Source organism: Tachypleus tridentatus, chromosome 6 (genome assembly GCF_004210375.1).
Source record: "Tachypleus tridentatus isolate NWPU-2018 chromosome 6, ASM421037v1, whole genome shotgun sequence".
Classification (NCBI taxonomy): Eukaryota; Metazoa; Arthropoda; class Merostomata; order Xiphosura; family Limulidae; genus Tachypleus; species Tachypleus tridentatus.
Window position 1 is genome coordinate 95744623 of NC_134830.1, and position 21008 is coordinate 95765630.

The 21008-nt window shown below is 32.5% G+C and overlaps 1 protein-coding gene across 5 annotated transcripts in view; it reads right to left on the reverse strand.

The window, feature by feature from the left end:
* The window catches only part of LOC143253097 (uncharacterized), a 107374-nt gene extending 90816 nt beyond the window's left edge, over positions 1–16558 (reverse strand). The window contains exons 1-4 of one of the 5 annotated variants that reach the window (XM_076506344.1): positions 16438–16558; positions 15860–15904; positions 12011–12107; positions 6327–6433 (exon numbers count right to left, since the gene is read on the reverse strand). The gene's annotated coding sequence lies outside the window, so the exon portion shown is untranslated. Of the gene's footprint in view, positions 1–6326; positions 6434–12010; positions 12108–15859; positions 16368–16437 lie in introns of those variants that run through there. The other 4 variants (XM_076506346.1, XM_076506347.1, XM_076506348.1 and 1 more) reach the window with 4 other exon arrangements.
* Positions 16559–21008: the final 4450 nt, after the last annotated feature.

Here is a 21008-nt window from a genome sequence, read left to right on the forward strand (position 1 = left end):
ATAAACCCAGTTGCACTACCAAATTCCTCATACTACTGAATAGTCTCTAACATAGTGCAAGGGTTATATATTTATAGAAACTAAAACCTCTCAATTTAAATCTGCCACAATTCTACATGTTAACATATTTGATCTACCTATATGGCATGTCTGATGTTATATTTATGCTTTTCAAGTTCTCTCAGAGTGTACTGGGTAAGCTACGTGGTGTCTAAGTACAAATCTGGTGCTTCAAAACACATCATTTAAATTAAAGTACATTATTGAAATGACCCTGTGTAATTTACATATCCAATTTTACTACTGAAAGATAATTAAACAATACCTCGAGGAGAAAAGACTTTAACATACAGAAGTAAAATATTTGTTTATGCAATAGAATTATACAACCTTTTCAGAGTATTATGCATGCACAACACAAAATAAAAGTAATATAATACTGCATGGGCCTCAAATTATATTGCAAAAATGAAAAAGTCATAACTCAAAATAACATCGAATTAGAAATAACTTTACTTCTGGTTAAAATTTTATTATGACATTTTCACTAGTATGTGTGTGTGCATCCTATTTGTGCCTATAGATGGCAAGAAATGCTAATATAAGATGATTTTTGTATTTTGCTTGATTCTAAAGTAACTGGGATAAATTAATTTTGTCTGAATGATGGTGACTGTAGAACAATGTGTAAATCTCAAAGATGATCCAGGATACAAGCATTGAACACTAAAAGAATTAGAAGTTTGTGTATTTAATACATGAAAGAATATGTGTAGTGATTTGTTATAAATGAAAGAAACAGAGCATGTTATAGGCATCTGAATCAAATACAGTAGTTTAATAAGGCTGAAAGAAGAATATGGTTGATCCTATAATATTGTATAACTTATATATATTGTATAACTTGAAGTTAAATTAAAAGAAAATAAAATAAATTGTATTTGAATAGAAATACACTAAATTTTAAATTCAAAATGAAAAGAAGTAAAAATGAAGTACAAAAGGTCAGCAGGTAGATACTGCAGTGAAACAAGTGAAATAAAGACAAAACTTCTATAGGATGTTTTGGATCTATCAGATCCCAAGCAAATTACCTTTTTTACAGACGACCAATGAGTAAATGAGCAACATAATGCTAACATATTTCTGTTACTTGTGTTGACCCTCACAAAGTAGTCTTCTACACACAAGGTAAAGTAGAATACACTAAAACTAAACCATAAGACTGTAAATAAATTCCTTAATTAGTTAGCCTACAGAAAATAACACCCTTAAATTTAACCTAACATAATTACTCGAGATTAACATTTTCTTACTTTGGAAATGTATATTTAGCAGATACTTATCTTTCCCTGCACAAAAGTTATCTTGATTGTTGTCTGCCCTCTAGGCATTGCTAAAATAATTATTTCAACCAGCACACCACTCTTTATATCTTATCACTTTTGTACTATTCTGACCATGCACATATTATATGACTATCTCAACCAAGAGTATTGTGCTACCTATAACAGCACAGCTAGCTCCTCTACTATTCTTGTGCAATCCTTGCTTTCAAGAATTGGTAGGTTCTAGAATAAAATTCTGGTTTTAGTTGAGAGAAAGGGTGGGAAGTGAATGAGAGGAGGTATGTATGTATTGGAATTGGATTTTCAGTGTTAAAAATGTTAACTTCCAAAATGGATTTACCTGTGAGGTGCAGCACTACTTCTGAAAGAGATATAATGCTCTTCACCCAGGAACGAGGAATGGAACACAACTGTAAAAGTATTAAGAAAATGTAAGCTGTAGCAACGTATAACAGAAAAGCAAAAACAAATGGCTAGGCCATATGAACCACTTTATCAATTCCCAACAAGCACAACTGTAAGTAAACAGAGTGTCATACTCGAAACAACAGGAATCACAAAGAGGATGAAAGCAACAGCTGTAACTAGACAAATTCCTAAAAGAACCATGGGAGCAAGAACTATGACAAATGAAACCTGGCATTATAGGGTCTTGGCATTTCCTAAACTCAACCATAAGGACAAGAAAAACTCTAATTGGTATTGTCAACTACATCCAAAACCTCAATATACAGGCAAGGGTAGGATGAAGATCATATCAAGCTCATAAATCATGGATGTGAGGAAAACACTCACTCAAGAGCATGACACAAGATTAGCAATGAGTTAGAGATCCAGTATGAGAGAGAAGGGAGACTGGTCCAAAATGTGCAAAGGTCAATAACATCTACATCAGAGGAGAGGATGTGGGAGTGCCATGGACAGAAATATAAACATCCCACATATATTTTCTATGACTCATTACACTGAAGGTGTGTGTTTTTTCTTATAGCAAAGCCACATTGGGTTATCTATTGTGTCTATCAAGGAGAACTGAATCCCTAATTTTAGAGTTGCATATGCATAGACTTACCATTGTCCCAGTGGGGAACTACACTGAAAGAAGAATAAAAAATTGTTTGAAGAATTAAGTTATCTAGTTTGCTTAGTATTCAAAAACAGCCTCTGGGGTACCAACATCCACATGAGGGTAGGATGAGTGCACCCAATCAAAGGGGTGAACAGAATTGAAATGTTTCACTCCACGGTATGCATCTTTCAAACCAGAGGATGTTACACCTTCCAAGCTAGCAGAGTACCATTGTTGTACACTGAACTGAATGGTTATATCCATATATGTGGAACCAATCAAGCAGTATGCCTCTATGGTCAACCATCCCAGCAGTTTGGAATTGGTAAGTGGTAAAGACCCTCAAACTCCACTAGAAGAAAGGGGGGAAGAGAACTGGAGGAATGGCTACATCCAAAAGATTACAATGGGTGATTACAGAACTCTATTTTGAAAAGCAGACCATACGGATTTATTCAATCAAGGCATGGAAGGGATGAACAACAATCCCCTTCTGTTTTACCCATGCTCTATATGGGTGGTACATTCTGGGATGAGCCTATTTATGAAGCAAATATCATGAGGTTACTGACCATCCATTAATCTTGTACAACACCACATCTTGAACAGGACTGTGCAGACCCACGGAAAGATTGTTCAAACCAAAATAACATACAGTGTATATTTGTTTGTGTAAATAAAGAAAACCTTGCAGACATCACTATCCAAATGCACTGTCCAGGAGACAAAATTCAAAACAAGGGCTCCTAAACGAAAAGAAGGTATTAACAAAGATCTACCTAGTGCTACAGACACACTGAAGCCTGAAGTATACCTACAGGAGGAAACAGAAACTGCAATTTGAAGCAAGTATTGGGAGATGAATGTCTGAGGGGTGGTCAACATGCCTGACAGCAGAATCTCCTCCAAGGGCTGACAAAAACAAGAAGTAAGGGAAAAAGTGAAATCAAATCTCAGATTTGATAGGAGGTAAGATGGAACAAAACATGTTGGAAAGGGGATAATGAGGAAAAGCCAAATGGATTAAATAATGAACTCAACTGGTAAGGGTAAAGGGGGGAAAGATTTCAAGAGGAAGAGGTTCCTGTGGATGAAGATATGGGAACAGGAATAAGTATAGAAGTCTATCCAGATCAGGAAAAGGGTAGAGATGAGAACAGAGGGAAGGGAAATGGGCAAAAGTGAGGAGTTATCCTCATAAGCTGCCATGATCTTGAGAAGGAAGGAACGATCCAGATAAAGGAGAAAATAAATTTGGTGGTACAGTGAGCAAGTGATGTCAGTAAGAGAACAGAATTTACTGATGCTGTCTACAGGGCAAGAGAAGAAGAGAATATGTCTTAAGAGGGATAGGTGAAACAAACAGCAAGAGGCAATGGACTCGAATAGAGGTTCTAATCCAGAAGTACCAAGCCAAGTAAACCAACATATCTGGAAAGAATGGATCAGATGGCAAGCACAAAGGAAAGAAAGACCCTGCAGTAATTAGAAAAATGGAAAGTATGGGATAAGGCTGCCCAATAACTCAATATCAAGGAGGCCAAAGATCCCTTCTCAAAAGGCCTCATAATAAAATTGAGATACCAATACAAGAAAAACTGGAATGCCCAAAGCCAGGACCCAGATGAGAAAAACATTCCATTTCTACTTATACACAGCTACAAATGAAGGACAAATGTAATGCATTAAAAGAAAAGCCACCTGACATGAGAAACTGGATCTTTTCACAAGGGTCTGGAAAAAAGCCAGGTATAAAGCTGGAGAACATGAACCAACAACTGGAGTTGATGAAGAAGGTCAGGGAATAAAGAAAGAGGGATGGGAGGGAACAACTGTAACTGGAGTAACCAAGGAAATCACAATTGAGCAGGCCACTACGGAGTAATCAGAAGGACTTTTCACAAAGTAGTATGAATGAGGAAGACTACTTGATGGAGTCATTGGATTGGAGAATGAACACAATGGAACTTGTTTAATCAATCCTGGCTGAAAACATTTTTAGTCAAAGCTTGAGGATGGGGAACTGCAGACTAAATCAAAGGTAACTGGTGATTAAGGATGATGGCAAATATGAGGAATACCTTACTGATTGCAAAAAAGATGAAAAACAAGGAGATGAAGTGACCACTTCATTGGGTAAACTTGATCTGGTTAGGAAAGACAGTCCACATGACATGCCATCAAATAAATGTGATGATTGTGAGCTCAGAAGAGAAGATCAATGTTAGAAAACACAGAAATATCAAAATTATTGAAATGTATAATGACCAAATGATCTTTGGAAATGGGAAGAAAATAATCCAAAGTCTGATAAACTGCAAGAAGTTTTAGGGCATTCATATGATTGACCGACACAACTCAGTCCTGAAGGGATGTATCTGTGAATAGATGTAAATACGGCCAGAATGTATGAGCCTTGTCCAACCACCATGGGAGATTATCCACAAAGTAAAAAGTTTTTTGGCAAACTACCTGGTGAAGAATAAGAAAGGAAGGGTGGGAAGAACAGAAAACATGGAGAAGAGGCAAATGTTGAAAGTATACTAACATAAGTGGAAGATGGATATGGAAGTGAGTCTCATGAATCAGGAAAGAAGGATAAAAATGTGTAGTCAAACTATGAAACTGAGACAACAGACAGAACAAAATCATGTGTGAAGACAGAAAGTGGTGACATCTTTGTGATGAGAATCTTATTAGAAAATAATCAAATCACCACCATATGAAAGGAGCAAAGAAACAGACAAATGAATACCACAATGTGATGACAGTGGGATCAGAAAAGAGACCAATGATCTGATAGCACAGAAACCAGGAGTCAATACTCCTGGCTTACTGACATAAGTGACCACAGTGAAGAGATAGAAATGTACCATAATCACAACCCCACATAGAAGAGAATGTAGTTGGGATAAGACTTGATGAATCACCAAAGGCTCGAGAAAAATATGGAGAAACTCTTTGATTGAATCTCAGCCCTCTAAAGAGGTGTATGGACACAGACATAGATTTGGATGAGGCAGACTAAGCACCATCCCCATCTCAATCTGTGCTCTGTTCAGTTACCAAGCTAGGGATTTGAGAAGTTCCACTAATCAAGGAGTGTTCATCAAAGGAAATGTATATAACACCAAAGCCCAACTGAGGTTGAAGTAATAATCCTCCCAAAAAAATGAGGTATTGAGAAGAGGTCAGAACAAACCTCTTCTTTGTCATAGGGAAAGTAACTCCTTCTGCATCTTGTTGGAGCAGAGAAGCATGGATTCTGGACTGAGAATAGAAGGATGCAAGCAGAAATCAGTCAAACCAAAGAAGAAATCACAAGACTCAAAAAGTTAAAAGGTCGGGGAAAAGTTTGTATTTCCTGACAAAACTTGTAAAAAGATGTCTAGGATCACAAATATAGGAAAAAGGAACCAAAGCTAATCTTAGCCTTATAACAAGAAAAAAAAATTAATACATTATTAAAGTAACATGGCAACATTTTAAGCTGCACACTGGTGAAAATTTGGAAGAAATGGCACAACTGAACACTTATAACAAAAATCAGATAGAATAAAATAAATATTATTAGTAGTAATAATATCAAATGTACCAGCTATTAAAGCATACTCAATAAACAAAGTACTGACAAACTGATAAAACCTTTGATAGTCCAAAAAAATATAATAATGAACATGGCAACTAACAGAAATTACTTAGAAAACACAATAAGTAATCTTGTGGTCAACAATTGTGGGATGAAGATTGAAAAAGGAAAAGCTAAAGTGGTAACCCAATGTGTATTTTCTTTTATTTACATGCTACAAGATTACATGAAAATTGGTCATCCAACCTGTGTTGTAGGTAAGATTATGTTTAACAAAGGCTTAGTCAGTTTAATTAAACTACAGATGATAAATATTCACCTGTGATAGCAATTTTAGCTGACCAGTTAGAAGTTCCCTCCATCATGGACTGTTCAGCTTGTTGCAAGGCATCTATGTGTGTATCAGGATCAACACCAAATATCAGCCTGTAATAAAATATCCAACAAAATCTTATTAAAGACAAGATGTTAATTTTAAAGTATCAAAGCAATACTTCACAACAGTTAAAATTAGATAACTATACACAGATACACAACTAACAAATAATGAATATTTTATGTTCCATCCAGAACACTGTTTGTGAAAAACAATGTGAACAATAAAACATAAAAGTAACACTTCAGAACATTCTCATAACTATAACTTGTATGCTTTGTTGGTTACAATCAAATTTCATCCATCTCTGTGATACATAGGGGTCTTTTGCCTTTAGTTGTAGAATAGTATACACTGATCAAGATTAGATAGTCTCCCATAGATGCATCCCATATAGAGCCCTTGCTATTAAGTGCCATACTTAATTTTCTTTCTGTAAGGATCTCATATAGGTTTAATGTTTGCATAACCTCTCCACCATTTTGTTGAAGGATTCCATATGTTTTGTCCATACAAAAGAGATATCATCTTAGCAGTTAACATTTTTGTGACCTGGGAATGTGTTTCAGATGGACACTCACCTATGATAGATTCCTACCCATCCTCCTCACTTCTGGTTTTCTTTCTTCTTGTCTCTTGTAAGAATTACATTATTTTGAATGCAAGAAGGTTGTATTGCTCTGCTGTTGGTGGAGTGATAGAATTGGTAGATTTCATCATGTTCAGTTCATGTTAAATGTGATTTTTAAAATAGTGTTAAGCAGAAAATTTGACAATATCAAGGCTTCTTATTGTCTGAAGTTGTTTATATTTGAAAATTGGGAATTCTAAAGGATGTTTGTTAATACAAAAGTAAGAAAACTAATGGTGTGCTTTAATAAAAACATTGTGTATACTGGTGTATAATACAAACTAACTTGTTTTTATTTGAGTTTGTAAGAAATATGGGATTTCATCTTTTTATATCAGTCAAATTGTGCACCCGACCTATGCTTCTCAGGTATACCAGTTATTGATTAATTTTGATGTAATTACAAACTGTTACTAGTGTTAATTGGTGATAATTATCTTGTTAATTACATATGATAGGTTAAATTTTTTTTATATATAAATAGAAATATAATACTTTTATCATCTGTTAAATTGCAGTGTTTTGAAAGATTTTCAGTTCTGCCATAATGTTTTATGTTACAGTTTCTTTTATAGCAAATTAATAGGCTGCATTTGTGTTACTTGATTATTACTTGAGTATTATAAAGCAAAGTTGAAAGCATAAGTGCAGGTTAGTCTCATTTTTTATCTGGAAAGTTAGGGGAAGAATTTAGAATACAAGAATGGTGAATTTCATCTTTTAATTTATAATGACAGTTTTGAAAGTGTAAAGAACAGTAATTTGTTAATCCTTATGTGAAAATACATTTCAATGAAAATGTTTCTCTGTACCAAAAAGAATAAAATTTCAATTTAAATGTCCTTTTATTTGTAAGTGTTATTTATGTCTGAATTTCTGAAGTATAGGTTCAGATAATTTGTAGTTTTTCACGGGACGTTGTTTTTGATGACTATTATAAACTGGGAGAAAACTGAAAACATACTGATTCAGAAAAAGCTGTTTGTTCTTCACAAGAATCATTAAACATGCACCAGTTTGATATCACGGAGTATAATATTACAACTGGCATTAGTGAACTACCCGTCTGAAAGACACTAAAACCATAAACAAGTTTTCTTCATGGTTGCATTTGTTTTTACAGTATTGCAGTATTGTGTAGGTGTGAAACATGGGCAGTAGTGAACTACCTGTGTAAAGAAACTGAGACCAAAAACAATTTCATATTAGAGTATATTTATAATATTAATGAAGAAACGGTTGTTAACTTACTGATTCTTATGACTTAGCTCTTACAATTACTTAGGTGCCCCACCATTGGTTACAAATCTTTAAACGTTTTGTTCCACTCTGACAGTCATAAGTAACTGCACATCTTACTGCCCTATATAACAGATCTTAACTCCTGTGATGGAATTTGTAAATACCAATATATCCATTTAAAGAAGAATGTTACTGTAACAGCAATGTTTTTATTACTAGGCTACATATAAGACTGCTGATGTTCATTTTAGATCTAAGCCTAAATCTAGTATTCAGACTGCAAATCAATAGGTATTACACTTTCACTGTAACAATGAAAAATATAAAACATTATATAAACTCAGGTTCATAACACATGCAAGACTTGCAAAGTCTTGTCATTAGAATACCTGGAATATTTTATTATTAATAACATCAGTCTGTGCCAAGATAAAATTTAGAGTAAGTTATGATATTCAATTTTTTTAAATGCATGCCATGGATTTCCAGACCTGGTTTGTTGAACAAACCAAGTAACATATGCATAATAACATAAATATAATGTTGTTTCTAATCAACAAAAACGAACATCAGCCTGGAGCTTACTGCCTGTGTGTACACTTGTATACAAATCTGTAAGTAAATTTTTCTAATGCATCATAGCATATTTGCTGAAACTTTGAGATATATGTGGTTTATATAGTTATGATATTTATCTGCTCTTCAATTAGTTAATCAACATATTGAAGCTTTTGTGTGTGTCATTGAAACTACAAAAGTTTAGTTTGTATGGAAATCTGTGATTGATTATTTGTAAATTGCTTTCAAAAATGAAAATTTCTTTCCTTTGACAGTTTGTTCTGAAAGTACTAGGGATGTACTGATTAAAAAAAAAAGTCATTCTACTGGTTAATCATCTCCACGAGGGTCAAAGGCCATATCTTTACCTTTATTGCCTCACATTCAAACTTTCATTGAACTATTATTTTATACCTACTTTATATCAATAAATTTGATATCAAACTTTAGATTATACTTCAATCTACTGATATTAATTAGCTGTAACATAAAATAAAAACCATCTATTTTTTTCTGTTTAATGAGGGTGTTGCTAATGTACTGATTCAAATACAGTGACCCTACCCACCTCTTTCCATTTTTGGAAACACTCCCATATATACTTTCGTCTGACATGTGAATAATCAGTCAAAAGTTCAGAATGTCCCTTAGTGGCTTCCTGAGCCATATTCCTCAATCTGTCTTTCAGTTGAACTACCATCTGATGTTGATCTGATATCTTCAGTGCTTTTATTACTTTTTTTGATATATGCAGTTTACTTTGTTTGTAATTTCGTGCAAATTCACACAAAGGCTACTGATGCAAGCTTTTTCTAATTTAACAGTGAAAGACAGTGAATGCAGCTTGTCATAACCACCCACTGCCAACTCTTGGGCTACTCTTTTACCAGTGAATAGTGGGAGTGACTTTTACATCAAAATAACCTCACAACTGAAAGGGCAAGCATGTTTGTTGGGATGGGGATTTGAACTCACAAGTGTCAGATTGCGAGTCAAGTGCCCAACCTATCTGACCATGTCAAACACATAAATGTATTAATATGTATCATTATAATTGTGCTATTACTATTAGAGTACTTGAAACCTATTTTGTATGATTCTTAGAATTCATTGAGAATTCCCTGATATGAACAAGTAGATCTACGCCTAATATGAATAAAATATCCTTTTGACTGATACTGTATAAGTTGTCCACTGTCTGGTTTGGTTTAGCAATGCTTGATGTCCAACACATAGTTAGGCCATATGTTATTTTGGAAAGTTTTTGTAATGCAATCAGAGACAAATTTATGCAGTTACTGTCTGTATGACATATTTTTGCCACACATACTGCTAAAAAAAACAAAAAAAAATCTGATTTTGTGATACGTGAGAGGGTTTTAGTACAATGTCTCACTTCCATGATTACTGACCCTCACTTGAAAACAAACTAGCTTTTCAAAATTTGATGTCACTTTGATAAAGCATAAGATGCATAATAATAATAATAATGATGTTAGCTTTCCAGCTACTTCTTACAGTTTGACTTTATTCATTACTTCCTGTACTTACACATTACATCAATTACATTTGTTCAGGATTTGGTTAAAGAATTTTAAAAACCCTATTAATTAGTCACTTTATTTTGCAACAGATTATGACTAGAATTTCATTATATTAGGAAAACACAAATAGCTTTCTAAATATTTAAAAGTGCTTGTCTAGTTCTTTTTTGTTTTTTATTTCCATTAGTTCAATCAGAATTTTACAAGCTGTGCAATGCACATGTAAGGACAAGTCAGATCTAAACACTTTACTTCACCTGAGCTACACACCAGGTTTGAGGACAATTTGTTCACTAGTTTTGCAGTTATAAACAGACACAAATGTAGACATTTATTAAATAATGGTTTAAGGTAACATGCAATGAGAAATAAACACTGAAATACCAGTATTTTAAAAACATCATGTACATGTATCCAAGTAAGAATGGTCTTTGTGAAATGATATTAAAAAAAATAGATAAGCTTTTTAGACAGCATTTTGTTCAAGCCATAAAGAATATAATACAATTTATTATTTTATTAGTTGACAAATGCAAGTTTGTAAGCTATAACTCTACTTGTAGAAATCAGGGAAATCCAAATTAAATTGTCAATAGAGAAACGGTTCATAAAAACAAGATAAGTACAGTTGTATATGACAGATGTATGCAAATTAGTTGGCAACTGATCAATAACTCAGCCAAAATACAATGGTAATGTGGACAAAAAATAGCAAAGCACCCATTGATTGTTTCAGCACAGCCCCACAACCATTTTGTGCTTGTGATAATTTTCATACTGTAATTTCTAAATTAGGTATATGCTCAAAAATTTTATAAATTCAGTAAAAAATTACAATACTTTCACATAAAAAATCAGAATTTTTTGTTTTAAGTCTTAAGGTTTGACAAGCAATGTTTTCTCATCCCATTTTCTTTTTGAATGTTGACTGCCCAACATGCAAAGTAATTTTCATTTTAAGTAATTCTGTGCATTAAAAACTTTTATCCTTGATATGCAAAATCCTTATAATGTTCAGGAAAAGCTGTATTTTATCAGTTATTTTTACTAAGGAATATGCACAGTTTTGGTCAATTTGACCAACAAAAGTATCATTACACAAAAGTATCATTACATTGTTCAATAGTTAATAAGAGTTTATGAATCTGTTTATTATTTATTACATAATGCATGCTCATTAGCACCTCTCCTGTTTTATCAATTTGACCAACCTTGTAGCCACCATAAAAATTAAGATGTATATATTACACCACTTTTGTTCTAGAATGATGACAGAGAGTGTAAAAACACAATTGTTTAGACTAAATAATTTAAATATACAACATTATACATTTATATCTATTATTTTTATTATATTGACCTTTCAGCTGTCCCTAGCTGATAATACAAATGTTAAAATGATACAGTATACATGTACCCATGTTACAATATCCAAGAATAAAAAACTGAACTTTTGTCTATACAAAGTAACTTGTCTTTTAGTGGACTAGTATTTTGTAAAACAGTCACATTTCAATCATTATATGTTACATATATGTATTTAAACAAACAAAACACACACATCATTTACAAACAAGTACTTAAACTAATTTTTCTTAAAACACAGAATAGTCAAGAAAAAAGTAAAGCAAATAGTTATCTCTAGTTATGACCTTTGTACTCATTTGTTGCTTGTCACAGGTTGCTAAGCTTTAAAACATTTCACACATGGAAGATGGGGACATTTTCTTTAGATTTCATACATAAAACCTAAAAAATTAAAAAACACAGATGTACACATATATGTTTGAAAACCAAAATACCACAATTTACTATATCTATACCATAGAATTTGATATATTTTGGTCTTAAAAAATATGAAGTTAACCACATTAAAGACTCAACTGACCAGCTTGAAGTTTTGTATCAAAAGAATGAGATGAGGCTGTAATACTTGAATATGGCTCAGAAAGCCACTCAGGGACATTTGGAAATTTTGACTGGTTATCCATATGTCAGACAAAAGTATGTATGGGAGTGTTTCCAAAAATGGAAAGAGGTGGGTAGGGTCACTCATTAAACAGAAAAAAATAGATGGTTTTTATTTTATGCTACAACTTATTAATATCAGTAGTTTCAAGTATAATCTAAAGTTTGATACCAAATTTACTGATATAAAGTGGGTATAAAATAATACTTCAATGAAAGTTTGAATGTCAAGCAATAAAGGTAAAGATATGGTCTTTGACCCTTGTGGAGATAGTTAACCAGTAGAATGACACTTTTTTTTGAATCAGTACATCCCTAGTACTTTCAAAACAAACTGTCAAAGGAAAGAAATTTTCATTTTTTGAGAGTAATTTACAAATAATCAATCACAGATTTCCATACAAACTAAACTTTTGTAGTTTCAATGACACACACAAAAGCTTCAATATGTTGATTAACTAATTGAAGAGCAGATAAATATCATAACTATATAAACCACATACACCTCAAAGTTTCAGCAAATATGCAATGATGCATTAGAAAAATGCTCCAGGCTGATGTTCGTTTTGGTTGATTAGAAACAAAAATATAGCAAGGTTTGAATTATGAGCTCTCTAATGGTCCTCACATTTTATATTACTTTCATATACATCAAGAAATAAATGTGATTAAACTTTGTAGAATGGATGGCAACTGCCTGTTGTGGAGACACAAGTGTAGAGGACGTTGTTTAGAAAGGCGGAAAACTTGAAACATCATCCTCTACACTTGTTTCTTCACAACAGGCAGTTGCCATCCATTCTACATAGTTTCATCATGAATACTCTGCCTGCACAATCTATCAAAGAAGAAATAAATAGTTTTATAACATTCTATGTATTACATACATACCTGCAATATGAAAAGTTGTGCACATCTAATGAATGCATAAGGAGTTACGCAACAATACTTGACCAAGTAAGAAAAGTCAGGTATAAACTAAGATATATTTCAGGCAGTATCAACAATTAACTGTTTTTCTATTAACCAATGCCTCCACAGCAGAGAAAACTGAGAAAGTTTAACTTTATTAGACTGAAAACAAATTCCACAAAATAAATTAACAAGAAATTCAGAAACAAGAATTATAAATAGGATGAAGAGAAACATATGCAAATAGGCTGCTGCTAATTTACTGTCTTCGATTATAACCAATCATTGAACTAGCTTTAGTCTTTAGTTCTACGAATTACAAGAATGTATCTCATAGGATTGTCTGGAAAGGTGGAGATCCAGTTATTATAGGGGGTAGGGAAACAAAGGGATGCTTAATGTGGTGTTAGCATGATCATGCCACCAAGATAAATCCTCAAGTAGAGAAAGGAGGAGATACACAAATAGAACAACAAAAGCTAAAGATTCCACTAGAGTTACATTGCCACTGAAGTACATGTGTATGAAGCACAAAGGACAAAGCAACTTGCAAGAAGCTAGTCTCCAAAAGAGAAATAACCTAGTATACAGGCTATGAACTAGAAGCACAAATCTGAGTAACCACATCTTCTATCACTCAGAGGGAAAGCATTCAAGATGGAGATTGACTGAAATGACAATTGAAAATAATGCACCAAACATTGGGTAGACACAACTTTTAAAGCTTGACTAGCCAGTCCAGTCTCTGGTAGAAAGACAACAGAATTGAAAAAGGAATAAACATAAGAAAGGGTAAGTAAAAACCAACTGACCATGCAATAATGGAACTGTAGCTGAAAGACAACTCCAGTGGACAAAGTGAAGAAAATGTCTGGAGTGGGAAGTGCAATTAAAGTAAGTGAAAAGACATCAACCTTGATCACCCACAGAATGGGTAAAAAGAAACCCTCCATCTAGAACCAGAGAACAACTTCAAACCAGTTGAGAGACAAGTTGCTAACCAAACACTGGCATTCTTGAGGAGCACAAAAAGGTGACAATAATAATCTGGAGCAGGAATATACACTCTCTCAATCATTTTCCTGGCCGAAAGATCTGACTCTGCACTCTCAAGATGCTGAAGGTAAAGAAGGTCTGTGAGAAGAGGAAAAAACGAAGTGAAAAGTTGTGGTTTATGACCTAAAGAACTCATGTCAGCTGAAAACAGTGACAAAAAACTGATGAAGAAAGACAAGTGCTAACTGGTACAAAACATGACAGGGTAGTCGCTTACAAGACAAAGAAAAATCCCGACATATGGAGTGGTTGGGCAGTTAGGAAAAGATTGTGATGCTGGAACTGGAGAGATGGGAACTGAGTAAGCTCAAGGACTGGAAAAGGAGGAAAAGGTTGAAAAGATAAGAAACCAAGGTACTGTAGGGGTGCTACAGTTAGATGCTTGGTTATTAACTAATATAGGTATACAGAACTTCCTTCATATTGGTTTAATTTTGGTTTGAGTTCTTATGTAAGTAGGACTTCTCTGATTTTGCATTTGTTTCCATACTTAATATGTTAGTGTATTCTGTGGTTATGTTTTGGTTATTTCACTCGCAGTGTTCAAAAATCTGTTTAGATGAAACTGATACATATTCACACAAGTTTATATCTGTTTCTATCTACTGCAGTAGAGATTTACAAATCAGTTAACTAATAATAGGCACTTCTTTACAAGTCTACAGTATTTTTAAGTTATGCAACCACTAGCATGTAAGCACTATACAAATTGCACACAGCAATAACAACATGTAGCAGTTTTTTTTAACTTATTGTATCTGAAGTACATGTACAGTTACAAGTTTCTCATCATTCTAAATATGACATTTTATAAATAAACAATTGTTTGTTCCTTAATCTCAATCAACAATGTTGTATCTGTTATTTTTATTTTTAGGGTGTATGAATGAGTTTTACTCAACTCAAAGCATAATTTACAATTAGATTTTTTTACTGACAAAGTTGTTCTACTTTTATTAAGCTTCTTAAATTAACAAGTGCAATGATTACTGGTCTACCTTAAACCTTTAAATGTTATGATTATTGCAGATTTATGCTCTAATTGCAATGAACTAAAAAAAGCATTTACTATTTTTGTTATCAAGCAAAAGTTGTAAAGAGGTAACAAATAATACATTATAATATGAGAAGTTAAAAATCAGAGACTAAGTTGATACTTAATGTTTTCATAAAATTGTAATTCCAATAGTATACCAAAAACGAGGTTTAAAACAGTGTACTGTTAAAAAGTGTGGAAAACAGATCACTGACTGTGGCTATTCACCATTGCGTTTTGCTTGCTAATGTATTTTGTAATCACATGAGCAGCATCTAACTGGTCTAGTTACAATGCTAAGGTGTTTTATTATTATCATTTACAAACCTCTTGAAGAGGCCTCATGACATATATTACACACAAAACAAGTACAAAAATCAAACAGAGTTATATACAATTGAATGCACCTAATACTATCTGTAATTGCTCATATCAAAGGATCCACAATAACGTAACGTTGTGAACAAGAACGAACAAGTTCAGAATAAAATTTAAAAAAAAAGAATTGACATCATTACGAATAACATACCTGGAATAATCAAAACGGGTGAACAGCGCTGCTTGGGAAAGTAACCTGAAAAAGGAGAAGAGACCCATTATAGTGCTATAATGATCACAAATTATATTTATATTTTAGTTATCTTTTCTTTTAAAATATGTTTAGTAGTCTGTGTTTATTTACAGGAAAGCCACATCAGGCTATCAGCTGAGTCCACCAAGGGGAATCAAACCCCTGATTTTAGCGTTTGTAAATCCGTTGACTTACAGCTGTACTAGCGGGGTACAGTAGTCTATGGCATGATATATGGTAGAAATGCAGAAATCTTACATTTAATATCGCGTTACTCATCTGAAATATGTAAAAATTTACACACAAAAGAAGCTATCAAATATCGCAATACTCAACTTAAATACTCAAAAAGGTACAAAATGATTCACGTAGTACCACGACACTCACATTAAATTCATGAATATTTATAAAAAATACATATAATAATGCGACATGTAGCCCAAACTCGCGAAGACTTACATATATATCAATACACATAATATCGCGATACTTATCCTAATTAACATACAAAAATCCTATGCCTAATACCATATTACCCATTTTAAGTTAGTGAAGATTTGGTAGATTAATACATCATATGTCGCGATTTTTGCTCAATCTTATAGGAAAGCTCACAGAAATAGTACGCCTTATACATGTATTAGCTATTAGTGCGACGAAATATTGGAAAATGGGAAAAATTTGTGATTTTTTAATTTTTGTTTTTTACATAAAAGTAGAAGAAAAGTTACCTTTAATCCGGAAATAATTTATGTGTAAAAGATACGAGTTTAAGCGTTAAAGAATTTAATAATATAAATCTAGTTATAAATTATAACTGAATGCTTAAACTCCTGCAATTAAAGTTTATTTATGATATATTCATCACTAGATGGGGATACAATCAAGATCGAGTTCTCGTTGTAATATCGTGCATAGCTGATAATTTAGTTGTCTTCATAATTATAATATTATGTGTCAGTATACTGTAAATTTTACAAATAACCTTGAACCTATTTTACTGTAAAGTGTTTAGCAACCGATCTCGGCATGTGTATGGGGTAGTTTGTGAACTTAGGAAGAAAAGAATGAAATTATGTTACCCTAGGGCATAGATGCAAGATACAACTGACGAACGGAGTTTAAAGAGGAGTGTGTGTGTTTTCTCATAGCAAAGCCACATCAGGCTATCTGCTGAGCCCACCGAGGGGTTTAAAGAGGAAAGCAAAGATGCAGTTTTTGTGGTACAAGTAGGGGCTAAAGATGTAGGTAAAGGTAGGAAAGAGAAGGTCATCAGTACATACGAGGGGGTGAAAAGTATTTAAAGAAGGAATCCATAACTTTTTTTTGTCAGGAATATCACCCAAAATTAACTGTGGGTATGAAATTCACTAGAACTCATTGACGGGCTTATATTGGTATGTAAATATTAACAGATTGACTGGTTGGACTTGAATGATCAATTGAGTGTAACAGTGCTCTCTGGAATGGATGGTTTACATTTAAATAGGGTATGGGCTGGCTTGTCTGCTAAGACTATTAGCTCAGATGTAAGGGAAAACTAGACAATGAAGAGAGCCATGATAAACTAAAAAAAAAAAAAGAAATAAGAGGCTGAGAAAACTTTAACATAAGATATGGGTATGAAATTTACAAGGATAGGCTTAATTGTAGTATTGTAATGCTAGAAGTATAAGAAATAAAATTGATAACTTTATAGAGTTCTGTTAGGAACATAAGATTTTGATATAAAGGGAATAACTGAAATATGTTTAAATATAGATGATTTTGGTGACAGAAATTTCTTGGAAATACAGGGTTACAGGCTATTTAATTGAAATAGAGTACCAAAAAGCCAGGAGTGACTATATGTAAAATATGAATTGCATCAACTTAGAGTTGAGGATATAAAAAATGATAGCCATAATATTGAATCCATTTGGGTTACTATTAGTGGATATAAAGGAAAAATGCTTTTAGTGGGAATTTGTTAGAAACCACCAGATGTTAATGATGAAATTGATAAAAAAACAACAACTTTACAATGAGGATTTTGGCTGTTAATAAAAAACAAGGTCATAATTATGGTTGATTTTAATTTCAGGCTTGTAGACTGGGAAATGCTAGAGTGAAACTATGAGAGAAAGAAAGCACTTTGGAAAGAATTCAAAAAGGGTTTCTTTACCATCTAGTCAAGGAACCTACTAAAAACTGCTGTTGTTGGATGTATTGTTACCTTTAAATATAGAAATGATCAAGAGGGTTGAAATTTTAGAACATCTGGGAGTAAATGATCATTGCTCTGTTAAGTGTAATGTTTGGCTACATGTGGAAATAAGAGAAAGTTTAAATAATGAAGTATGTGTAGTTTTAGATCTGATTTTAAAATAAATTATGGAAAATGTTTTTATCTTGTTTCAAGATCTTGTAATAATTTTTAGTTGGAGAACTTACATTCTGACATTTTTCTTCCTACACGAGTTGAACATTTACTAAATACTGTAAAAGTTGTTTTTCACAAAATGACAAATCTCTGGAAAATACTTTTTTGTTTTGTTATCAAAGTTATATTTTGGTACACTTTATTTACTTTTGTAATGAGGTATCTCAGTTTAATTCTCTTCTTCTGGTAAAAGAAAGGGCAAAGCTAATTGCAAGATGAATCTATATTTAGTATTAGACCATACATAAACCAACAAAGATTATGAAGTTAAGAGTAAGGTCTAATACTAAATATAGATTCATCTTGCAATTAGCTTTGCCCTTTCTTTTATATTTAGTATTAGACCATACATAAACCAACAAATATTATGAAGTTAAGAGTAAGGTCTAAGTTCACAGTAGTGATATCTTCAAGAATAAGCTCTCCTGTTTTGCTAGTGTTTAATACTTTTTGGATGATTGTTAATTTTGTGCCAATATTTTGCTGTGATTATATCTATTAAATATTTCATTATCATAACTATGATCATATCAGCAGCATCATGCTAGTCTCTATTGTACTTGTAGTGCCCAATGAGGTAGTGTTCATTTATAAAGTTCAAACTCTGTTGTTTAATTCACTGCATTAGACGCAGCAGAAAGCTTTGCTCTAAAACAATGTATTGAGCCAATATTTTGCTGTGATTCTATATGTATTAAACATTTTCTTTATGTTGCTGTAATCATACCACTCTCATTATGCTTGTCTAAATTTTACTTGTAAAGTTCAGTGGATGTCTTTTCTTCCAAAAAGTAAAAGCTGTTTAAAGCTTTATTGTGAAAAGCTTAGTAGCAGTTAGCAAAAGTAATTTAGGCTTAAAAATGAAACTCTCCCCTCCCCATAACAATAACATTTTAGTAATTTGTTTTCCACAACACAAAATTTAGATATTCCACTGTATGTTTGTCCACATGTCTTAAGACTTGTTTTCCTTCTTTTTCAAAATTTATTTAGTTCTCATGGTTTCAATGATTCAAAATCACTGAAGATATTTAAATTTCCATTCATTTCACTTGTATTACTGCTTGAAAATAAAGAAAGATGTGTAATTATTATGAGTATTTTGGGTATTTCAATCCCAGTTCACCATAATGGACACCAAGTAACTGAATCCTTCACCACAATAGTTCTCAACATTTCATGTTTCATCCTATTAACTGAACTCAATTTCTTAATTACCTTCACCATAATGGATCTTGACATTTAATCTTTTATATTTAGGATATTACTAATTGATTAATGGATAATATTAGTATCAAATAAAAATCAACATCACAGTGATTCAAGACTTTACTAGCAAGTGTTTAGGTGTTATTATGTAAATAAGGGGAGGGATTCTAGTATGTTTACTGATAAGTTTAAAACATAATATTATTACTGTTTGGTACAGTTTTCACAGTACATGTAAAATTAGAAAACATTACTTCTTTTATGATGCAGGCAAATTTAGTAACAATTCATTGTTATTAAATATTATTCCATATTACTTTAGTTCGTTATTCTATAAAGTCCTAATTCAAAATGCAGGGTCCTAATTTTTTAAATTTCTACTTTGCTATATTATTGCAGTTATCCCCTGTTGTAGCACTGTGCTTTTTGTGTCTGATTTACCTTTGTATTTATTATATTATGAATCTTAAACTCAGCCATATCTGCATAACTGTAAATATATACACAATATATTTGCTTTGCCCTTTGATCTAACAAGTTATGCCAATAAACTTGTTCAGAAATGAATTAATTCTTTCTTGTTTCTTACAACTTCATTATTTAACATTGTGAAAGGCTGGTTAGAATATTTCAGTGTGATTCATAAAATTCTGACAGGTAATTTTCAAAATTGTATGGATATATTTGCATACACTAACACACCTGAATTGAATTTTTTTCAAAATAAAAACATATGGTTAGAGGATACTTTAAAAACTTATAACACAAAAAGTAGGTTGAACACAATCCTGATTTTTTTGCAGATCATATTCAGAGATGTGAGAATATATGGTAAAAATCTGAAAAGGCTGAATAACTAGTGACATGGTCAAACTGGAGTAGGACTGAAGTAGGGCTATTTTTAGATGAATCATAAAAAGTTGCATGCAGCTAAGTTTTTTACAGGAGAATCTAACAGACTTAATTATAACAACTGCTGATTTATCAACTGATATGTTATAGGATATTAGAAAAAAAATTCAGCTTTGTATCATATTAAGTCTGTGTGTATACTGGTGTATAATACAAACTAACTTCTTTTTATTTGAATTTGTAAGAAATATGGTGTTTCATCTTTTTATATCAGTTACATTGTGCACCCAACCTATGCTGCTCAGGTATACCAGTAATTATAATCTGTGACTAGTGTTAACTGGCGATAATTATTGTGTTAATCACATATGATAGGTTAGATTAAACTTTTTTTTTATATAAATACAAATATAATACTTTTATCATCTGTTAAGTTGTAGTGTTTTGAAAGATTTTCAGTTCTGCCACAATGTTTTATGTTCCAGTTTCTTTTATAGCAAGTTAATAGGCTGCATTTGTGTTACTTTATAGTATTATAAGGCAAAGTTGAAAGCATAAGTGCAGGTTAGTTGCATATTTTATCTGGGAAGTTTCGGAGGAATTTAGAATATAAGAATTGTGAAT